Below are 23,326 nucleotides of genomic sequence, written 5' to 3'. Positions count from 1 at the left end.
CCTTCCCCTACTGTTGATGTAAATTAATACCAAAATAGATAGTGATTAAAGGGACATAATACGCATATGCTAAATCACTTGAAACTGATGCAGTATAACTGTAAAAAGCTGACAGGAAAATATCACCTGAGCATCTCTATGTAAAAAAGGAAGATATTTTACCTCACAATCTCCTCAGCTAAGCAGAGTAAGTTCTGTGTAAAAAGTTATACTTAGCTGCTCCCAGCTGCAGGTAAAAAAAAACGAAGAAATGGACAGCAGCCAATCAGCATCAGCAGTGCTGAGGTCATGAACTCTTTTACTGTGATCTCATGAGATTTGACTTAACTCTCATGAGATTTCATAGTAAGCTGAATAGGGAAATGATATGAGAGTGCAGGAGGCTCATCCCCTAAGCTGTCCCAGGACAGACACACTAATATGCTGCTTAGAAATCCTTTACAATGGGAGGTGGCTACTAAGAAACTTTTGAGGTAAAATATCTTTCTTTTTTACATAGAGATGTTCAGGTGATATTTTCTAGTCAGCTTTTTACAGCTACACTGCATCACTTTCAAGCGTTTAAACATTTAGGTATTATGGCCCTTTAATAGCGTTCAGTGCTTTTTGTGTGCTATAACTTATTATACACAACAATGTATATAAACATTATGGCCTAGATTACGAGTGGAGTGCAAAATTGCGCTTTCGCAAGCATGATATTTGCGCTCCACTTGTAATACCAGCACATGCAAATGTGCACTGGTATTAGAAGTTAAGCGCAATGCGAACGTGACCTTGAGTTCACAGTGCCTGGAAGCTTTGTGCTCACAATAGCGCGCTTCCATAGGCTACAATGGGAGTCTCGTTCTGATGCTGATAGACATGGCACAAAACCTAGTGCAGCGAAAGGGGTAAGCTGCGCAGCGTTGGGCAGCATATTTAAAATATATACGTATATGAATATATACATATATATTTGTGTGTTTATATGTGTATATACACATATTAACACATACATATATATGTATATAAGCATATAACATATATATTTACAGTTTTAACACAGTCTCCATATAGACTGCTATTTAAAGGTACTTTTCAGTGCGTTTTTTTTTTTACACCCCACATCCTCTCACTTTAACCCCTTATATCTGCTTTGTGCAGTTATTTAAAAAAAAAGTTTGTTTATTTATTAATTTTATATATTTATTTTTAAATTTATTAATTTTTCATATATAGTAGATGCTAAAGGTTAAAAAAAAAATCACTTGGCACACTCCTATACCACCCCCAAAATAGCACAATGGAGGATCAGTCAATGATCACTTGTAGTAGATCCCACAGTAGCTATTGATATGGTATTTAATCAGTATACTTTCAAAGTGTCTAGACACAAATAGAAGGGGTTGTATAGTCAAAAAATAAATCACTACAGAGAAAAAGAGCATTTGATTTTTTACTATTATGTTAATTTAATGTACAACATATATATATATATATATAATATGACAAAAAAAAAGAAGGTTTCGCAATGAGGGTGTTAGAACAGACAGCAGCATACGCATAAATTGATGAGCACCTCCAGAGTGCTAGTAATGCCTGCTGAGCCTTTGGGAGCCAATCACAATTTAAAATTACTTAACAAATATAAAAAGCTATCAGCAATAATATTTTGCTGTGTTTTTAATGTTGTATATAATATAGAGAAGGGGTTTCAGGCCTGTCATCGGGACTTCCTAACAGGGCACATTTTCAGGATTAGCTTGGGAGAGAGTCAGTTAATAACCATGTTTAGTAATCAGCTGATTATTTCACCTGTGCTCCAGTTCAGATATCCCAAAAATCTGGCCTGTTTGTGAGGCCTGAGGACAGGTTTGAAAACACCTTATATAGAGAAATGGTAGAGATTACATATGCGGCATAATTGCTGAAACTCACGTTGCCTGTAATTTCACCTCGCACATCGGGGAATCACATAAACCCCGCCGGAAGTTCATAAACTGACGTAAATCAGATAAACTAGCGATGTCCAGAAATGTGTGTAAATACACATTTCTGGAGTCGCCAGTGACTTATGGCAGTTTAGAAACTGCCAGCGCCTAAGAAAATTAAAAAAAAAAAAATCTCCTGTAAAAGTCTTACTCGCCTACCAAAAATAAACCCGGCACGATAAAACCCCTATATCCGCCATTACCCCACATCGCAACTAATAATACAATTATTAACCCCTAAACCGCCAAACCCCCACAACGCAATATGCATAATTAAATTATTAACCCCATATCCGCCATTCACCCACATCGCAATCTACCTAATAAAAGTATTAACCCCTAAATCCGCCAACCCCAACATTGCAAACTACCTAATACATCTATTAACCCCTAATCCGCCATCCCCCCATCGCAAAGTAAATAATTAACCTAATAACCCCTAAACCGCCATCTCCCACATCGCAATAAACCTAATTAAGCTATTAACTCCTAAACCACCACCCCCAATGCAAAAAACTAATTTAATTACTAAGCCCCCTAACCTAACCCCCCTAAATTAACCCCATTACATTAAATACAAAAATACTAAGCTACAATTAAAATAAAAACCTAACTTTACTTAAAAAAACAACCTAAGATTAAATTAAATTAATCTAAAATTACAAAAAATAAAAAGTCTAACATTACAGAAAAAAATAAACCAAATTATCAAAAATAAAAAAATAAACCTAACCCCTATGAAAATAAAAAGCCCCCCAAAATAAAAAACACCACCTAATCTAAACTAAACTACCAATAGTCCTTTAAAGGGCCTTTTCTCCAACATTGGTGTGTCCGGTCCACGGCGTCATCCTTACTTGTGGGATATTCTCTTCCCCAACAGGAAATGGCAAAGAGTCCCAGCAAAGCTGGCCATATAGTCCCTCCTAGGCTCCGCCCACCCCAGTCATTCTCTTTGCCGTTGCACAGGCAACATCTCCACGGAGATGGTTAAGAGTTTTTTGGTGTTTAAATGTAGTTTTTATTCTTCTATCAAGTGTTTGTTATTTTAAAATAGTGCTGGTATGTACTATTTACTCTGAAACAGAAAAGGATGAAGATTTCTGTTTGTGAGAGGAAGATGATTTTAGCAGACAGTAACTAAAATCGATTGCTGTTTCCACATAGGACTGTTGAGATGAAGTAACTTCAGTTGGGGAAACAGTTAGCAGACTTTTCTGCTTAAGGTATGACTAGCCATATTTCTAACAAGACTGTGTAATGCTGGAAGGCTGTCATTTCCCCTCATGGGGACCGGTAAGCCATTTTCTTAATCAAACAAACAGAATAAAGGGCTGAATATGGGCTAAAAAACTGGTAGACATTTTTTTTGCCTAAATCGATTGCTTTATTTGGGCATATTATTCAGATTTAGGCTGACAATTTGCATTTATAATCTTGGGGAACGGTTATAAAACGTCAGGCACTGTGTTAGACACCTTTTCCAGTCAGGGGGCCTTTCTAGTTATAGACTGAGCCTCATTTCTTTCATGTAATTAACAAGAGTCCATGAGCTAGTGACGTATGGGATATACATTCCTACCAGGAGGGGCAAAGTTTCCCAAACCTTAAAATGCCTATAAATACACCCCTCACCACACCCACAAATCAGTTTTACAAACTTTGCCTCCAAGGGAGGTGGTGAAGTAAGTTTGTGCTAGATTCTACGTTGATATGCGCTCCGCAGCAAGTTGGAGCCCGGTTTTCCTCTCAGCGTGCAGTGAATGTCAGAGGGATGTGAAGAGAGTATTGCCTATTGAATGCAGTGATCTCCTTCTACGGGGTCTATTTCATAAGGTTCTCTGTTATCGGTCGTAGAGATTCATCTCTTACCTCCCTTTTCAGATCGACGATATACTCTTATATTTACCATTTCCTCTACTGATTCTCGTTTCAGTACTGGTTTGGCTTTCTACAAACATGTAGATGAGTGTCCTGGGGTAAGTAAGTCTTATTTTCTGTGACACTCTAAGCTATGGTTGGGCACTTTATTTATAAAGTTCTAAATATATGTATTCAAACATTTATTTGCCTTGACTCAGAATGTTCAACTTTCCTTATTTCCAGACAGTCAGTTTCATATTTGGGATTATGCATTGAATTATCATATTTTTTCTTACCTCAAAAATTTGACTTTTTTCCCTGTGGGCTGTTAGGCTCGCGGGGGCTGAAAATGCTTCATTTTATTGCGTCATTTTTGGCGCGGACTTTTTTGGCGCAAAAATTTCTTTTCCGTTTCCGGCGTCATACGTGTCGCCGGAAGTTGCGTCATTTTTTGACGTTATTTTGCGTCAAAGATGTCGGCGTTCCGGATGTGGCGTCATTTTTGGCGCCAAAAACATTTTAGGCGCCAAATAATGTGGGCGTCTTTTTTGGCGCTAAAAAATATGGGCGTCATTTTTGTCTCCACATTATTTAAGTCTCTTTATTTATTGCTTCTGGTTGCTAGAAGCTTGTTCACTGGCATTTTTTTCCCATTCCTGAAACTGTCATTTAAGGAATTTGATCAATTTTGCTTTATATGTTGTTTTTTTCTTTTACATATTGCAAGATGTTCCACGTTGCAACTGAGTCAGAAGATACTACAGGAAAATCACTGCACAGTGCTGGAGCTACCAAGCTAAGTCTGCTATAAACTTTTGGTATCTGTTTCTCCAGCTGTTATTTGTATTGCATGTCATGTCAAACTTATTAATGCAGATTAAATTTCCTTTAGTACTATTACATTACCTGTTGCTGTCCGTCAACATCTAATTTTCAGAGTGTTCCTGATAACATAAGAGATTTTATTTTTTAAATCCATTAAGAAGGCTATGTCTGTTATTTCTCCTTCTAGTATACATAAAAGTCTTTTAAAACTTCTCTTTTTTTCAGATGAATTTTTAAATGAACATCATCATTCTGATACTGATAATGGTTCTTCTGGTTCAGAGGTTTCTGTCTCAGAGGTTGATGCTGATAAATCTTTGTATCTGTTCAAGATGGAATTTATTCGTTCTTTACTTAAAGAAGTGTTATTTGCATTAGAAATAGAGGATTCTGGTCCTCTTGATACTAAATTTAAACGTTTAAATAAGGTTTTTAAATCTCCTGTAGTTATTCCAGAAGTGTTTTATCTCCCTGATGCTATTTCTGAAGTAATTTCCAGGGAATGGAATAATTTGGGTAATTTATTTACTCTTTCTAGACGTTTAAGCAAATTATATCCTGTGCCATCTGACAGATTAGAGTTTTTTTGGGACAAAAATCCCTAAGGTTATGGGGCTGTCTCTACTCCTGCTAATGTACTACTATTCCTATGGCAGATAGTACTTCATTTAAGGATCCTTTAGATAGGAAAATTGAATCTTTTCTAAGAAAAGCTTACTAATGTTCAGGTAATCTTCTTAGACCTGCTATATTTTTAGCGGATGTTGCTGCAGCTTCAACTTTTTGGTTAGAAGCTTTAGCGCAACAGGTAACAGATCATAATTTTATAGCATTATTATTATTCTATAACATGCTAATTATTTTATTGGTGATACCATCTTTTGATATCATTAGAGTTGATGTCAGGTATATGTCTCTAGCTATTTTAGCTAGAAAAGCTTTATGGATTAAACTTGGAATGCTGACATGTCTTCTAAGTCAACTTTGCTTTCCCTTTCTTTCCAGGGTAAATAATCATTTCGTTCCTTTCCTCACAACAAGGAACAAAAGCCTGATCCTTCATCCTCAGGAGCGGTATCAGTTTGGAAACTATTTCCAGTTTGGAATATATCCAAGCCTTATAGAAACCTATAGTCAGCTCCTAAGTACCTATGAAGGTGCGGCCCTTATTCCAGCTCAGCTGGTATGGGGCAGATTACGTTTTCTTCAAAGAAATTTGGATCAATTCCGTTCTTAATCTCTGGTTTCAGAAACATTGTTTCAGAAAGGTACAGAATTGGCTTCAAGTTAAGGCCTCCTGCTAAGAGATTCTTTTCTTTCCCGTGTCCCAGTTGACACAGCAAGGCTCAGCATTTCTGAAATGTGTTTCAGATCTAGAGTTGGCTGGAGTATTTATGCCAGTTCCAGTTCTGGAACAGGGGCTGGGGTTTTATTTTATCTCTTCATTGTACCAAAGAAGGTCAATTCCTTCAGACCAGTTCTGGATCTATCATTATTGAATCGTTATGTTAGGATACCAACATTCAAGATGGTTACTGTAGGACTATCCTGCCTTTTGTTTAGCAAGGGCATTATATGTCTACAATAGATTTACAGGATGTGTATCTGCATATTCCGATTCATCCAGATCACTTTTAGTGTCTGAGATTCTCTTTTTAGACAAGCATTACCAGTTTTGTGGCTCTACTGTTTGGTCTAGCCTCAGTTCCAAGAATTTTTTTCAAAGGTTCTCGGTGCCCTTCTTCTGTAATCAGAGAATAGGGTTTTGGTATTTCCTTATTTGGACGATATCTTGGTACTTGCTCAGTCTTCTCATTTTCGAAGAATCTCATACGAATCGACTTGTGTTGTTTCTTCAAGTTCATGGTTGGAGGATCAATTTACCATTCAGTTCATTGATTCCTCAGACAAGGGTAACCTTTTTAGGTTTCTAGATAAATTCAGTGTCTATGACTCTGTCCTTGTCAGACAAGAGAAGTTTAACATTGATATCAGCTTGTCAAAACCTTCAGTCACAATCATTCCCTTTGGTAGCCTTATGCATGGAAATGTTGGGTCTTAGGACTGCCGCATCAGATGCGATCTCCTTTGCTCGTTTTCACATGCGACCTCTTCAGCTCTGTATGCTGAACCAATGGTGCAGGGATTACTCAAAGATATCTCAATTAATATCTTTAAACCGATTTTACGACACTCTCTGACATGGTGGACAGATCACCATCGTTTAGTTCAGGGGGCTTCTTTGTTCTTCCGACCTGGACTATAATCTCAACAGATTCAAGTCTTACAGGTTGGGGAGCTGTGTGGGGGTCTCTGACGGCACAAGGGGTTTGGGAATCTCAGGAGGTGAGATTTCCGATCAATATTTTGGAACTCCGTGCAATTTTCAGAGCTCTTCAGTCTTGGCCTCTTCTGAAGAGAGAGTTGTTCATTGTTTTCAGATAAGACAATGTCACAACTGTGGCATACATCAATCATCAAGGAGGGACTCACAGTCCTCTGGCTATGAAAGAAGTATCTCGAATTTTGGTTTGGGCGGAATCCAGCTCCTGTCTAATCTCTGCGGTTTATATCCCAGGTATGGACAATTGGAAAGCGGATTATCTCAGTCGCCAAACGTTGCATCCGGGCGAATGGTCTCTTCACCCAGAGGTATTTCTTCAGATTGTTCAAATGTGGGAACTTCCAGAAATAGATCTGATGGCTTCTCATCTAAACAAGAAACTTCCCAGGTATCTGTCTAGATCCCGGGATCTTCAGGCGGAGGCAGTGGATGCATTTTCACTTCCTTGGAAGTATCATCCTGCCTATATCTTTCCGCCTCTAGTTCTTCTTCCAAGAGTAATCTCCAAGATTCTGAAGGAATGCTCGTTTGTTCTGCTGGTAGCTCCGGCATGGCCTCACAGGTTTTGGTATGCGGATCTTGTCCGGATGGCCTCTTGCCAACCGTGGACTCTTCCGTTAAGACCAGACCTTTTGTCTCAAGGTCCTTTTTTCCATCAGGATCTGAAATCCTTAAATTTAAAGGTATGGAGATTGAACGCTTGATTCTTGGTCAAAGAGGTTTCTCTGACTCTGTGATTAATACTATGTTACAGGCTCGTAAATTTGTATCCAGAGAGATATATTATAGAGTCTGGAAGACTTATATTTCTTGGTGTCTTTCTCATCATTTTTCTTGGCATTCTTTTAGAATACCGAGAATATTACAATTTCTTCAGGATGGTTTAGATAAGGGTTTGTCCGCAAGTTCCTTGAAAGGTCAAATCTCTGCTCTTTCTGTTTTTTTTCACAGAAAGATTGCTATTCTTCCTGATATTCATTGTTTTGTACAAGCTTTGGTTCGTATAAAGCCTGTCATTAAGTCAATTTCTCCTCCTGGAGTTTGAATTTGGTTCTGGGGGCTCTTCAAGCTCCTCCATTTGAACCTATGCATTCATTGGATATTAAATTACTTTCTTGGAAAGTTTTGTTCCTTTTGGCTATCTCTTCTACCAGAAGAGTTTCTGAATTATCTGCTCTTTCTTGTGAGTCTCCTTTTCTGATTCTTCATCAGGATAAGGCGGTGTTGCGAACTTCTTTTGAATTTTACCTAAGGTTGTGAATTCCAACAACATTAGTAGAGAAATTGTGGTTCCTTCATTATGTCCTAATCCTAAGAATTCTAAGGAGAAATCGTTGCATTCTTTGGATGTTGTTAGAGCTTTGAAATATTATGTTGAAGCTACGAAATCTTTCTGTAAGACTTCTAGTCTATTTGTTATCTTTTCCGGTTCTAGGAAAGGCCAGAAAGCTTCTGCCATTTCTTTGGCATCTTGGTTGAAATCTTTAATTCATCTTGCCTATGTTGAGTCGGGTAAAATTCCGCCTCAGAGAATTACAGCTCATTCTACTAGGTCAGTATCTACTTCCTGGGCGTTTAGGAATGAAGCTTCGGTTGACCAGATCTGCAAAGCAGCAACTTGGTCCTCTTTGCATACTTTTACTAAATTCTACCATTTTGATGTATTTTCTTCTTCTGAAGCAGTTTTTGGTAGAAAAGTTCTTCAGGCAGCGATTTCAGTTTGAATCTTCTGCTTATGTTTTTTGTTAAACTTTATTTTGGGTGTGGATTATTTTCAGCAGGAATTGGCTGTCTTTATTTTATCCCTCCCTCTCTAGTGACTCTTGTGTGGAAAGATCCACATCTTGGGTAGTCATTATCCCATACGTCACTAGCTCATGGACTCTTGTTAATTACATGAAAGAAAACATAATTTATGTAACAACTTACCTGATAAATTCATTTCTTTCATATTAACAAGAGTCCATGAGGCCCACCCTTTTTTGTGGTGGTTATGATTTTTTTGTATAAAGCACAATTATTCCAATTCCTTATTTTATATGCTTCGCACTTTTTTTCTTATCACCCCACTTCTTGGCTATTCGTTAAACTGATTTGTGGGTGTGGTGAGGGGTGTATTTATAGGCATTTTAAGGTTTGGGAAACTTTGCCCCTCCTGGTAGGAATGTATATCCCATACGTCACTAGCTCATGGACTCTTGTTAATATGAAAGAAATGAATTTATCAGGTAAGTTGTTACATAAATTATGTTTTTCGCGCCATTAATGCACAGTTGTTTTTTGAGAGCAGGGCATGCAGATGCATGTGTGACAGTGTGAGGATCTAAAAATCACTGGAAAAGCTTCTAGAAGGCGTCAATTGGTATCGTATTCCCCTCTGGGCTTGGTTGGGTCTCAGCAAAGACTATAGCTGGGACTGTATAGGGGTTAAATTTAAAAACGGCTCCGGTTCCGTTATTTTAAGGGTTAAAGCTCTGAAATTTGGTGTGCAATACTTTTTATGCTTTAAGACACTGTGGTGACATTTTGGTAATTTTTGAACAATTCCTTCATACTTTTTCACATATTCAGTAATAAAGTGTTTTCTGTTTGAAATTTAAAGAGACAGTAACGGTTTTGTTTTAAAACGTTTTTTGTTTAAGCCTGTTTAACATGTCTGTACCTTCAGATAAGCTATGTTCTATATGTATGAAAGCCAATGTGTCTCCCCATTTAAATTTATGTGATAATTGTGCCATAGCGTCCAAACAAAGTAAGGACAGTACTGCCACAGATAATGAAATTGCCCAAGATGATTCCTCAAATGAGGGGAGTAAACATGATACTACATCATCTCCTACTGTGTCTACACCAGTTTTGCCCACGCAGGAGGCCCCTAGTACATCTAGTGCGCCAATGCTTATTACCATGCAACAATTAACGGCTGTAATGGATAGCTCCATAGCAAATATTTTATCCAAAATGCCTACTTATCAGAGAAAGCGCGATTGCTCTGTTTTAAACACTGAAGAGCAAGAGGGCGCTGATGATAATTGTTCTGTCATACCCTCACACCAATCTGAAGGGGCCATGAGGGAGGTTTTGTCAGATGGAGAAATCTCAGATTCAGGAAAAATTTCTCATCAAGCTGAACCTGATGTTGTGACATTTAAATTTAAATTAGAACATCTCCGCGCACTGCTTAAAGAGGTGTTATCTACTCTGGATGATTGTGACAACTTGGTCATTCCAGAGAAATTATGCAAGATGGACAAGTTCCTAGAGGTTCCGGTGCCCCCCGACGCTTTTCCTATACCCAAGCGGGTGGCGTCCCCCCCCTATATTTAAGAAATTATTTCCTATGGTCGACCCCAGAAAGGACTTATGGCAGACAGTCCCTAAGGTCGAGGGGGCAGTTTCTACTCTAAACAAACGCACTACTATTCCTATCGAAGATAGTTGTGCTTTCAAAGATCCTATGGATAAAAAATTGGAAGGTTTGCTTAAAAAGATTTTTGTACAGCAAGGCTACCTTCTACAACCAATTTCATGCATTGTTCCTGTCACTACGGCAGCGTGGTTCTGGTTCGAGGAACTAGAAAAGTCGCTCAGTAGAGAAACTCCATATGAGGAGGTTATGGACAGAGTTCACGCACTTAAATTGGCTAACTCTTTTATTTTAGATGCCGCTTTGCAATTAGCTAGATTAGCGGCGAAAAATTCAGGGTTTGCTATCGTGGCGCGCAGAGCGCTTTGGCTAAAGTCTTGGTCAGCGGATGTGTCATCCAAGACAAAATTGCTTAACATCCCTTTCAAAGGTAAAACTTTATTTGGACCAGAATTGAAAGAGATTATTTCAGACATCACTGGGGGAAAGGGCCACGCCCTTCCACAGGATAGGTCTTTTAAGGCTAAAAATAAGTCTAATTTTCGTCCCTTTCGCAGAAACGGACCGGCCTCTAATTCTGCATCCTCTAAGCAAGAGGGTAATGCCTCACAACCCAAACCAGCCTGGAAACCAATGCAAGGCTGGAACAAGGGTAAGCAGGCCAAGAAGCCTGCCACTGCTAACAAAACAACATGAAGGAGTAGCCCCCGATCCGGGACCGGATCTAGTGGGGGGCAGACTCTCTCTCTTTGCTCAGGCTTGGGCAAGAGATGTTCAGGATCCTTGGGCGCTAGAAATAGTTTCTCAAGGTTATCTCCTGGAATTCAAGGAACTACCCCCAAGGGGAAGGTTCCACATGTCTCACTTATCCTCAAACCAAATAAAGAGACAGGCATTCTTACATTGTGTAGAAGACCTGTTAAAGATGGGAGTGATACACCCAGTTCCAATAAAGGAACAAGGAATGGGATTTTATTCCAATCTGTTCGTAGTTCCCAAAAAAGAGGGAACGTTCAGACCAATTTTGGATTTGAAGATCCTAAACAAATTTCTCAGGGTACCATCGTTCAAGATGGAAACCATTCGAACGATTCTACCCACCATCCAGGAAAGTCAATTTATGACTACCGTGGATCTAAAGGAGGCGTACCTACATATTCCTATCCACAAAGAACATCATCAGTTCCTAAGGTTCGCTTTTCTGGACAAGCATTACCAGTTTGTGGCCCTCCCATTCGGATTAGCCACTGCTCCAAGGATTTTCACAAAGGTGCTAGGGTCCCTTCTAGTGGTTCTAAGACCGAGGGGCATTGCAGTAGTACCTTACTTGGACGACATTCTAATACAAGCGTCGTCCCTGTCAAAAGCAAAGGCTCATACGGACATCGTTCTAGCCTTTCTCAGATCTCACGGATGGAAAGTGAACAAAGAAAAAAGTTCTCTGTCTCCGTCGACAAGAGTTCCCTTCATAGGAATAGATTCCTTAGAAATTAGGATTTTTCTGACAGAGGTCAGAAAATCAAAACTACTAAGCTCTTGTCAAGTGCCTCATTCTGTTCCTCGTCCTTCCATAGCGCAGTGCATGGAAGTAGTAGGATTGATGGTTGCAACAATGGACATAGTTCCTTTTGCACGAATTCATCTAAGACCATTACAACTGTGCATGCTCAAACAGTGGAATGGGGATTATACAGACTTGTCTCCAATGATTCAAGTAGATCAAAAGACCAGAGATTCACTCCGTTGGTGGCTGACCCTGGACCATCTGTCCCAGGGAATGAGCTTCCGCAGACCAGAGTGGGTCATTGTCACGACCGACGCCAGTCTAGTGGGCTGGGGCGCGGTCTGGGAATCCCTGAAAGCTCAGGGTCTATGGTCTCGGGAAGAGTCTCTTCTCCCGATAAACATTCTGGAACTGAGAGCGATATTCAATGCTCTCAGAACTTGGCCTCAACTAGCAAAGGCCAAATTCATAAGGTTCCAATCAGACAACATGACGACCGTTGCATATATCAATCATCAGGGGGGAACAAGGAGTTCCCTGGCGATGAAAGAAGTGACCAAAATAATTCAATGGGCGGAGGATCACTCCTGCCACTTGTCTGCGATCCACATCCCAGGAGTGGAAAATTGGGAGGCGGATTTTCTGAGTCGTCAGACATTCCATCCGGGGGAGTGGGAACTCCATCCGGAAATCTTTGCCCAAATAACTCAATTATGGGGCATTCCAGACATGGATCTGATGGCGTCTCGTCAGAACTTCAAGGTTCCTTGCTACGGGTCCAGATCCAGGGATCCCAAGGCGACTCTAGTAGATGCACTAGTAGCACCTTGGACCTTCAACCTAGCTTATGTATTTCCACCGTTTCCTCTCATTCCCAGGCTGGTAGCCAGGATCAATCAGGAGAGGGCCTCAGTGATCTTGATAGCTCCTGCGTGGCCACGCAGGACTTGGTATGCAGACCTGGTGAATATGTCATCGGCTCCACCATGGAAGCTACCCTTGAGACAGGACCTTCTTGTTCAGGGTCCATTCGAACATCCAAATCTGGTCTCCCTCCAGCTGACGGCTTGGAGATTGAATGCTTGATTCTATCAAAGCGTGGGTTTTCAGATTCTGTTATAGATACTCTGATTCAGGCCAGAAAACCTGTAACTAGAAAAATTTACCATAAAATATGGAAAAAATATATCTGTTGGTGTGAATCCAAAGGATTCGCATGGAATAAGATAAAAATTCCTAAGATTCTCTCCTTTCTACAAGAAGGTTTGGAGAAAGGATTATCTGCAAGTTCTCTAAAGGGACAGATCTCTGCTTTATCTGTCTTACTACACAAAAGACTGGCAGCTGTGCCAGATGTTCAAGCATTTGTTCAGGCTCTGGTTTTTAGTTTTGTTTTTAGTTGCAATTTCTTCTGCTAGAAGAGTTTCAGAGTTATCTGATCTGCAGTGTTCTCCGCCCTATCTGGTGTTCCATGCAGATAAGGTGGTTTTGCGTACTAAGCCTGGTTTTCTTCCTAAAGTTGTTTCTAACAAAAATATTAACCAGGAGATAGTTGTACCTTCTTTGTGTCCGAATCCAGTTTCAAAGAAGGAACGTTTGTTACACAATTTTGGACGTTGTCCGTGCTCTAAAATTCTATTTAGAGGCTACTAAAGATTTCAGACAAACATCTTCCTTGTTTGTTGTTTATTCTGGTAAAAGGAGAGGTCAAAAAGCGACTTCTACCTCTCTTCCCTTTTGGCTTAAAAGCATCATCCGATTGGCTTATGAGACTGCCGGACGGCAGCCTCCTGAAAGAATCACAGCTCACTCCACTAGGGCTGTGGCTTCCACATGGGCATTCAAGAACGAGGCTTCTGTTGACCAGATATGTAAGGCAGCGACTTGGTCTTCACTGCACACTTTTGCCAAATTTTACAAATTTGATACTTTTGCTTCTTCGGAGGCTATTTTTGGGAGAAAGGTTTTTCAAGCTGTGGTGCCTTCCGTTTAGGTAACCTGATTTGCTCCCTCCCTTCATCCGTGTCCTAAAGCTTTGGTATTGGTTCCCACAAGTAAGGATGACGCCGTGGACCGGACACACCAATGTTGGAGAAAACAGAATTTATGCTTACCTGATAAATTACTTTCTCCAACAGTGTGTCCGGTCCACGGCCCGCCCTGGTTTTTTAATCAGGTCTGATGAATTATTTTCTCTAACTACAGTCACCACGGTACCATATGGTTTCTCCTATATATATTTCCTCCTGTCCGTCGGTCGAATGACTGGGGTGGGCGGAGCCTAGGAGGGACTATATGGCCAGCTTTGCTGGGATTCTTTGCCATTTCCTGTTGGGGAAGAGAATATCCCACAAGTAAGGATGACGCCGTGGACCGGACACACCGTTGGAGAAAGTAATTTATCAGGTAAGTATAAATTCTGTTTTTAGGGTATTGCCCAAAGTTAAACAGCTCTTTTACATGTAAAAAAATACTAAGTCCCCCCTAACAGTAAAATACCCCACCCACCAAACCCCCTAGCACAGGGACCTCTTCTAGCTTCATCCAGGACCAAGGCTATGCGGAGCAGAGGTGACTGTGAAACAAGACCGGCAACTGGAGCCATCCAGTGTGGAGATCCTCTTTGTACGATCACCGCCGCAAACTTAGTGTTTCTGGCGAGTCTTCAGACTCGCCAGAAACACCAGTTATGAAGCAGCGGTCACAAAGACCGCTGCTCCATAATCCTGTCCGCCTGCTCTGAGCAGGCGGACAGACATCGCCGGAAATCTACCCGATCGAGTACGATCGGGTTGATTGACACCTCCCTGCTGGCAGCCGTTTGGCCGCGAGTCAGCAGGGGGCGGCGTTGCACCAGCAGCTCTTGTGAGCTGCTGGTACAATGTTAAATGCGGAGAGCGTATTGCTCTCCGCATTTAGCGAGGTCTTGCAGACCTTTTCCGCACTGTCAGATCAGGTCCGCAAGACCAATGATAAATAGAGGCCTATAGAGTACCTTGCATTCCTATTGGCTGACATTTTCAAATCAGCCAATAGGATGAGAGCAACTGAAATCCTATTTTATTTCTGTACTACACAATTGGGTCCCTCTAATCTATATTATAACCCCCAAAACCCTGTATGGGCCCTTATTTCACATGTGGCTACTCTTAATGACAATTTAGTCAGAAGATCACAGTAACAGCAGGGGTCACCTGCCATTTTCAATATTATTCACGAAAATCTAATCAAAATTATACTTTGTTTTAGAGTTTTTGCCACATCTATCACACATGCCATGAAATAGAAATATAATAATGGTATATTGTGAATCTGCTGGGCCTGATAAAAGAAAATAAAAATATATAATTTGTGTGGGTCACTTACTGAAATTTGACTTACAATAGAGTTTAAATGTAGGTAGCAAAAAAAAGTTCAAAATTGGCTCAGCACTAGGGTGTAAAAAAGGCTTAGCAGCAAAAGGGTTAATGAGCTTTTAATGGTGGCTTGTTTATTGGCAGGTGGTCCAAGGAATGATGGAGTGATGCAAGCTAGACCTGGGCAGAGGTCCTAGTCTCCGTGGCCGGACTTTTAGCCGACGGACATTTGGCAGACGGACATTTGGCCGATGGACATTTGGCCCGAAACACAAGTGGCTGTCAGATAACAGTCCAGCCACGAGATAGATAGATTTGATAGATAGATACATAGATTAGCTAGATAAATCAATAGATGCGATAGATAAATTTACTAGATACGATAGATAGATAGATTTGATAGATAAATAGATAGATTTGATAGATAGATAATTTCCCAGACAGAGAATTACAAGACGTGCGGGCTGGGACCCATGGTAAGGTTCCCAGAGGCAGTTGCGGCGCCCGAGGCTCTGATTAGAACAGAGCACTTTGGAACATATCTGCCCTCGGCCGAAATCGGAACATTCTTCGGCATTCTGTCCGTCGGCCAAATGTCCGTCTGACAGAAGGCTGTCTGCCAAATGTCCATCTGCCAAATGTCCTTCTGCATTTTGTCAGAGGACCCTAGTCTCACAGTGTTTCTGGATAATGTTTCCCTAATACGACTGTATTCAATATCAGTCTGTCCTAGTCTCACAGTGTTTCTGGGTAGTGTTTACCTAATACGACTGTATTCAATATTAGTCTGTCCTAGTCTCACAGTGTTTCTGGGTAGTGTTTCCCTAATATGACTGTATTCAATATGAGTTTGCTGCCAGATAACAACTTGATTTACTTATTGGCACTGTATGTGCTTCCTTGTACCTCTCAACATTTCAAAATTCAAAAGAGGGACACCCCCCCCCCCGCGGCAAAGAATTGAAATGTGGTGGGCGGGGCTTAAAAAATCATAAGACCAAAGTAATATAAATAAAATTCTAAATAAAGTCATAGATTTTAATACACTTAGGCAGCAAATCAAACACAAGCTCAAACCACTGGTATGGCTATGTGAGCTATGTATTTAATTATCCTTTGCAAAGACATTGCTAAATATTTTTATCTTAATTGGACATTTAATAATAAATTCTTTAAAACTGCTCTCTGCATTCCCCATTAATATTCTAGATTCTGGCCTTTAAAGTCAGCAAAAATGCACAGTAGCACACTACATAGCATACACTTACACTTGCAGATACACACACTACATAGCATACACTTATACATGCAGATACACACACACTACATAGCATACACTTATACATGCAGATACACACACACTACATAGCATACACTTACACATGCAGATACACACACACTACATAGCATACACTTATACATGCAGATACACACACACTACATAGCATACACTTATACATGCAGATATACACACACTACATAGTATACACTTATACATGCAGATACACACACACTACATAGCATACACTTATACATGCAGATACACACACACTACATAGCATACACTTACACATGAAGATACACACACTACATAGCATACACTTACACATGAAGATACACACACACTACATAGTATACACTTATACATGCAGATGCACACACACATTACATAGCATACACTTATACAGGCAGCATACACTTATACATGCAGCTACACAGACACTACATAGTATACACTTATACATGATGACACACACACACTACATAGCATAAACTTATACATACAGATACACACAAACAGTTATGGATACAGATAGACACACGCACTACATTCATTGTATGGGGTCCTGGGGTTGGCAAGCACATTAGCTGGCAGTCTGCGGCTGCCACTGTTCGTTACCCTGGTATTAGCTCTGCTCATTGTATAAAACTGAAGGCATGCTAGTATTATCCCCAGGGGTTAGACATCATCACTACCAGAGGTAGGTTAGAGAGGTCACCATTACCCGTGGTCAGCGTGTATACAGCCTTCTTACTCCTGCTTAACCCACACACCATTCCTTTTCTATAGGGAAACAGGTATCTAACCCTGTGAAAGCAAAGCCAGCTGCTTCTTAGTATGGGCTCAACAGAATTTAAAAAAAAAAAAAAAAAAATTTTTTTTTATAAATGCCTGGGGCAAATCGGGACAGATGGCTAGCAACTCGGGACAGAGGGACAGACCCCTAAAATCGGGACTGTCCTGCGAAAATCGGGACAGTTGGGGGGTGTTATTCGGTTATAGTTTTCTCTCTTGTGATTGGGTTCTGTCTTGTTAGATTGTGGAGAGTGGTAAAAGGAGTGGAGTGATAATAAAAAAAACAAATGCTCTCCCTTTTATAATGTGATCTTTTAATCCATGACAGATATTTATTATGATGTATTCCCATGTTTGATGTTCTCCTATTTTAACCCCTTTGCTGCCAGGAAAAACTTGTCCAGGTTACCAAAGAATGTTTAGTATTTTTTTGCTATTACTCCTATATACCTATATTTATTTTTGGCATAAAAAAAAAAAATATATATATATATATATATAAACAGGTACAATATACTTTATTTTGGGGCCAATTAATGCAGTTTTGGAAAATTAACCAGAGATCTGATCTCTGGTTAATATTTGGAGCGCTAATTACTACTGCAAGCTTGTGGTAGCAATAACCAGCCACTGTGTGATAAATTAGCGCTCCACTTGTAATCTAGACCTTAATGAGGTGCAAATTGGGAGCTCCATTACATATGGGGCTCCGCCAGAAAAAGCCGGCGCCGCCGGTTTTAACGCAATTTTGCAATTAATGGGACACTGAACCCAATTTTTTTCTTTTGTGATTCAGATAGAGCATGAAATTTTAAGCAACTTTGTAATTTACTCCTATTATCAAATGTTCCTTATTCTCTTGGTATCTTTATTTGAAATGCAAGAATGTAAGTTTAGATGCCGGCCCATTTTTGGTGAACAACCTAGGTTGTCTTTGCTGATTGGTGGATAAATTCATCCACCAATCAAAAACTGCTGTCCAGAGTGCTGAACCAATAAAAAAGCTTAGATGCCTTCTTTTTTATATAAAGATAGCAAGAGAACGAAGAAACATGACCGATGCCCATACAAATGTCCCTTTAGGGGCAATGGGTAGTTTAGGTTTTTTTAGTGTTAGGTTTTTTTATTTTGGGGGGTTTGGTGGGTGGGTGGTTTAACTGTTAGAGGGGGGACTTGGTAATTTATTTTTTTAAGGAAAATAGCTGTTTAACTTAGGGCAATGCCTTAAAAAAGGCCCTTTTAAGGGCTATTGGTAGTTTAGTATTAGATTAGGGGGTGTTTTTATTTTGGGGGGCTTTTTTATTTTCATAGGGATTAGGTATAATTTTTTTATTTTTGATAATTTGTTTTTTATTTTCTGTAAGTTTAGCTTAATTTAAACTTAGTTTATTTATTTATTTTTTTGCTTTTTTATGTTTTTACTTCACTTCATTTAATCAATAACTGCAGAAGATTCACAGTTGCCAATTTACCAAATTAGTTATATAATTTTTTTTTTTATATATATATATATTTTTATTGAGGTTTAATGCATAAAATGACAATTAGGCGGTAATTTTCATGACATGCAAGTACAAGAAGAAGAAATCATACCAATAACAGAGAGGTAGTAAAAAATAGAAGAACATTGGCATACACAAAATCTCCTGATACAGTCATGTCACAAAAGGAAAACAAATATTATCTAGGTATGCAAATAAAAAAATCAACCTCAAGTTTTCTGTTATAGTGAGCTCCCCTTAGAATATGCAGAAATAAGAAACATACGCCTAGATTACGAGTTCTGCGTTAGGGTAAAAAAGCAGTGTTAAGAGGTCCTGCTTTTTTACGCACGCTGCTATTAGAAGTCTTGCAGGTTTAGGGTCACCGCACACTTCTTTGGCCTTACCACAAAACGACTTACGTAAACTTCGTAAAGTCTTTTTTCTATGGGACTTCCATAGCGCCGGTAATACAAGTCTGTCCTGGGAGGCCAAAAAGTGAGCGGTAAACCCTCTCCTTTAGTACTTGTCACTGAACTACTTACTTTACTCATAGAATCAACCCTGAGAGGTGTCCCACTCTGAAGCTCTATCTCTCGATCTCGATCTCCCTCTTTCCAAAGGGAGGATATGGTGTGCCACAGGGAATTTCACCGCCATGACCCAAGCCTCCTCAGTAGTGCTCATCTCGCGGTAAGTGGATTTCATCTCAGGCTGTTTTAGTTCCCCCACTGTCACCTTCAAGTCACGATGTTCCCGATCCATCCTGCTGGTATCACTTATGTTCTGTGAGTGGTGGGTCGTTTCTTGGCAACCTTAATAATACCGACTAATAGTATATTGGTTACTATGGATATTTCCAGTCTGTACTCCTGTATTCCTCATAATCTGGGCATAGAGGGTGTCTCATATTATATTGAGAAGGAGATATTATACACCTCCTCTGAAAGAGGATTGATCAAAAATCTTTTGGAGGTCATCCTGTATGAGAATTACTTCCTATTTGAGGACACCTTCTATGTCCAGACCCAGGGCATGGCGATGGGCTCTAACGTCGCACCCACATATGCAAATTTATTTGTGGGACAATTTGAGGAGCAGTCTGTCTATATGGGGGATATGTATACTAAGCATGTACTATGTTGGTAAAGATATATAGACAACATATTCTTCATATGGACAGGTGATTCAGACTCCTTGAATGCCTTTGTGAATAAACTAAATCTTAAAACTGATTTTATGAAATTTACAGTGGAGTCCAACACCAAAAATGTCAATTTTCTAGACACATTGGATATTAAAAGAGGAGACAGACTTGAATGTGATATATTTAGTAAAGCTACTGATAGGGACAATCTATTAATGTTTGATAGCGTTCATGCCCCGGGAATGATTAAAAGCCTACCCTACAGCCAACTATTGAGAACTAAGAGGATTGTTTCGGACCCTATGAAAGCCCAAATTATTCTAGACCAGATGGCTAATAAATTTAAGGCCAGGGGCTATCCAGAGAATGTTGTGAAAGATCACTTAGCACGAGTACAACAGATAGATAGACAAAGTTTGTTATCCCCCAGACAAATATCTGACATTAAATTCTCTGTCCCCCTTGTCACTCAATATGGTTTACACAGTAGGAAATTAAGATCTATGGTAGAAAAACACTGGTACCTATTAGAAGAGGATCCTCAAATATCAGAAGTATTTAAATATCCCCCACTGTTTTCATATAAAAGAAATAGGAATCTCAGGGATGAATTTGTAAGAACAGACTTGGGTTCAACAAGTTCTGCATATCCCCTACATAAGAAAGGTTCCTTCCCCTGTTATAACTGCACACAATGCAATTCTTTAACAAAAGGTGACTATGTTACACATCCCCACACTGGACGTAAGATTGGGATAAAAAAATACATATACTTGAAATTCAAGTTACGTAAAATACGTCATCAAATGCTCATGTGGGCTGGGGTATGTGGGTAAGACCACACAGAGTGTCAGGGACCGTATAAGGCAACATAAGGCAGCCATAACTAACGGAGATATAGATGCACCTGTTGCACATCATTTCATTACTCATTCTCACAATAAGAGTCAATTAGGTTTCAAGTTGTTGATGATGATCCATTAGCTAGAAGAGGGGGTGATAGACAGAAGTCTCTTTTTAAAAAGGAGGTTCAGTGGATTAGGAAACTGGATACTCTGTCTCCCAGGGGCTGAATAGAGATATCCCCTGGGTTTTTTTCATATAGAGATCTGCTTTCACTTTAGATCCTTATTTTCTATTATAATGGGACCAGTATCTTTTGTTAACTATAGCTGGGAGGCTGCTATTGTGTGAACGCCAAAATATTTGGGATTAGAGGTATTATATAGGTATCATAATGATCCATAGGAGGTGTAGGTAATTTCCTCCTTAATTGATATATATATAAATATTAGGTAATGATAAACAATGTAGATGCATACTGACGCTGTATATATATATATATATATATATATATATATATATATATATTAGATTTCCTAAATGTGCATATTTGTAGTAGATAGAAGTAGTGTTCACTGTGAACTTGATAAAGGAGTGTGCGGGAATTTTGTCATGTATGAGAGGTGTGTTTTTTCTATCCAATGAAAGCACGCATAAGCACTATATGAAGGGGTGGACACTGAGGTGTAGTATACTCCTGGAAAAAGGGCGGAGCCCTGAAACACGCATCGGAGTGTGTTACCGAGGTGGTCACCTCAAGTTTTCTATGCCTACTGGCCCTCACACTGGGGTTTGATATCCAGACAGCTGAACCTACCCGTGGAAGCGGTCTTGTAGATGGATAGCATTACGCTCTTGGAGCATGAATCATGGTGACATCTTCAGCTTAAAGGAAATTGACTAACCGGTGCAGCTAATCAGCGGATGAGAATCGCAAGTATCATTGTTATACCTTCCTGTTTACTATATGGGCTGCATCATTCTAATGGCAAGTTTGGGGTCTTCTGGGTTGGTTTGATACACTATCTGACACACCGCATATTGGAGCTATACATCGTATCCAAACAAGTCACAACAGTGCTTGCTGTATGATTCTGGGACATTGTTACACAGATTACAGTTTTATGGATATAACGTATACCCCAGGCTTGGGAATTTTCCATATTAACACCGCACTGTCATATAAATTTAAACAGGTGAAGTGTGAGGTTCAGGAGGAGAGGTGTGCGATACTTTCACGGCATTAAAGGAGAAAGTGTAACAGCTGGGGATTGAACTTTGTTATAAGTTTGTTGCAACTTCAATTAAAAATCATATGTTTTGTTTCACTACAAGTGGATTACAATAAATTCATTTTTACCCCTGTGCTTCTGTTTGATGAACTGTGCTTCTTTTTTGAACTGCACTCAGTTTGGAGATGACCCTTTTTTTCTTTCCCATAGGGACGCCTAAGGGAAATGTATGCGTTTATTTGGAGTAGGTATGTGCTGTATGCAGGTTTAAATGGGGATGGGCTTGGTCCCTTTCACCTTTATTCATCGTATCATTAAATCCTTATCTATTTAATCTTTTTGGTGTGCTGAGTATTTGTTGTAATTATAACTTTATTATAGTGTTTGCGATGCGGGAGGGCGGCGGGATAGGGGTTAATAGGTAGTTTATGGGTGTTAGTGTACTTTGTAACATTTTAGTTATGAGTTTTGTTGCGCAAAACCCATAACTACTGGTCTCAGATAGCAGAACGGATCGTGTCGGTATAGGCTGTAATGCAAGCATTTTATCCTCACTGCACAACCAGTAATACCAGCGCTATGGAAACGTCATTTTTTTGAGTGCGGGACTGACGTTGCGCTACAGGCTAAAATGCTTGCGGTATAGCTATACCAATAAGACTCATAATGGCTGCGTTATGGTTTTTACACTGAAATGGCAATTTTTTCAGTGTTAAACCGTAACGCAAAACTCGTAATCTAGGTTAAGCTGAAAAGATTCTTAATTTAGCCTTTGTTCCTTGTTGTATAAATAAAAGTTTTTTTAAAAAAATGCTCATTGAAATATTAACATTTTATTATTTAATTAGAAATTCACTTAAATAGGTTTACTATAAAATAATTGTAAAACAGAGAAATAAATGTTTGCATTATCTGGGTTTAACATGTATTATCATACCTTAGTGTTATGTCAACATGGTGTCAAATACCTTGGAGCAATGAGTCAGACAAATTATAGATGTGTTCATCCTGTATATTCAGACAGTATACGAGACCAGCTAAAACCAGGAAACAAAAACCCAATATGATGTAATGATTCACAGACATGACTAACAATGCTTTCTCATCCTGGTTGCCAAGCTGAAATTCTTAGGTGGAGAATTTCAATCTCATCGGTCTCATCCAACCTGGGAGATTGACAGCTACTGCCTGCGCGTGATTGGCTGTGTGTAGGCAGGGGGCGGTGTTGCACGAGAACACAAAATAGCACTTGTGTGCAATGCTGAATTCCGGCAGCGGATTGCTGCCCGCCAGAGGCGATCTAAGGTGGACAGG

Source organism: Bombina bombina, chromosome 2, assembly GCF_027579735.1.
Source record: "Bombina bombina isolate aBomBom1 chromosome 2, aBomBom1.pri, whole genome shotgun sequence".
Taxonomy (NCBI): domain Eukaryota; kingdom Metazoa; phylum Chordata; class Amphibia; order Anura; family Bombinatoridae; genus Bombina; species Bombina bombina.
The sequence above is the reverse complement of the archived record's forward strand: the minus strand, read 5'-3'. Positions refer to the sequence as shown.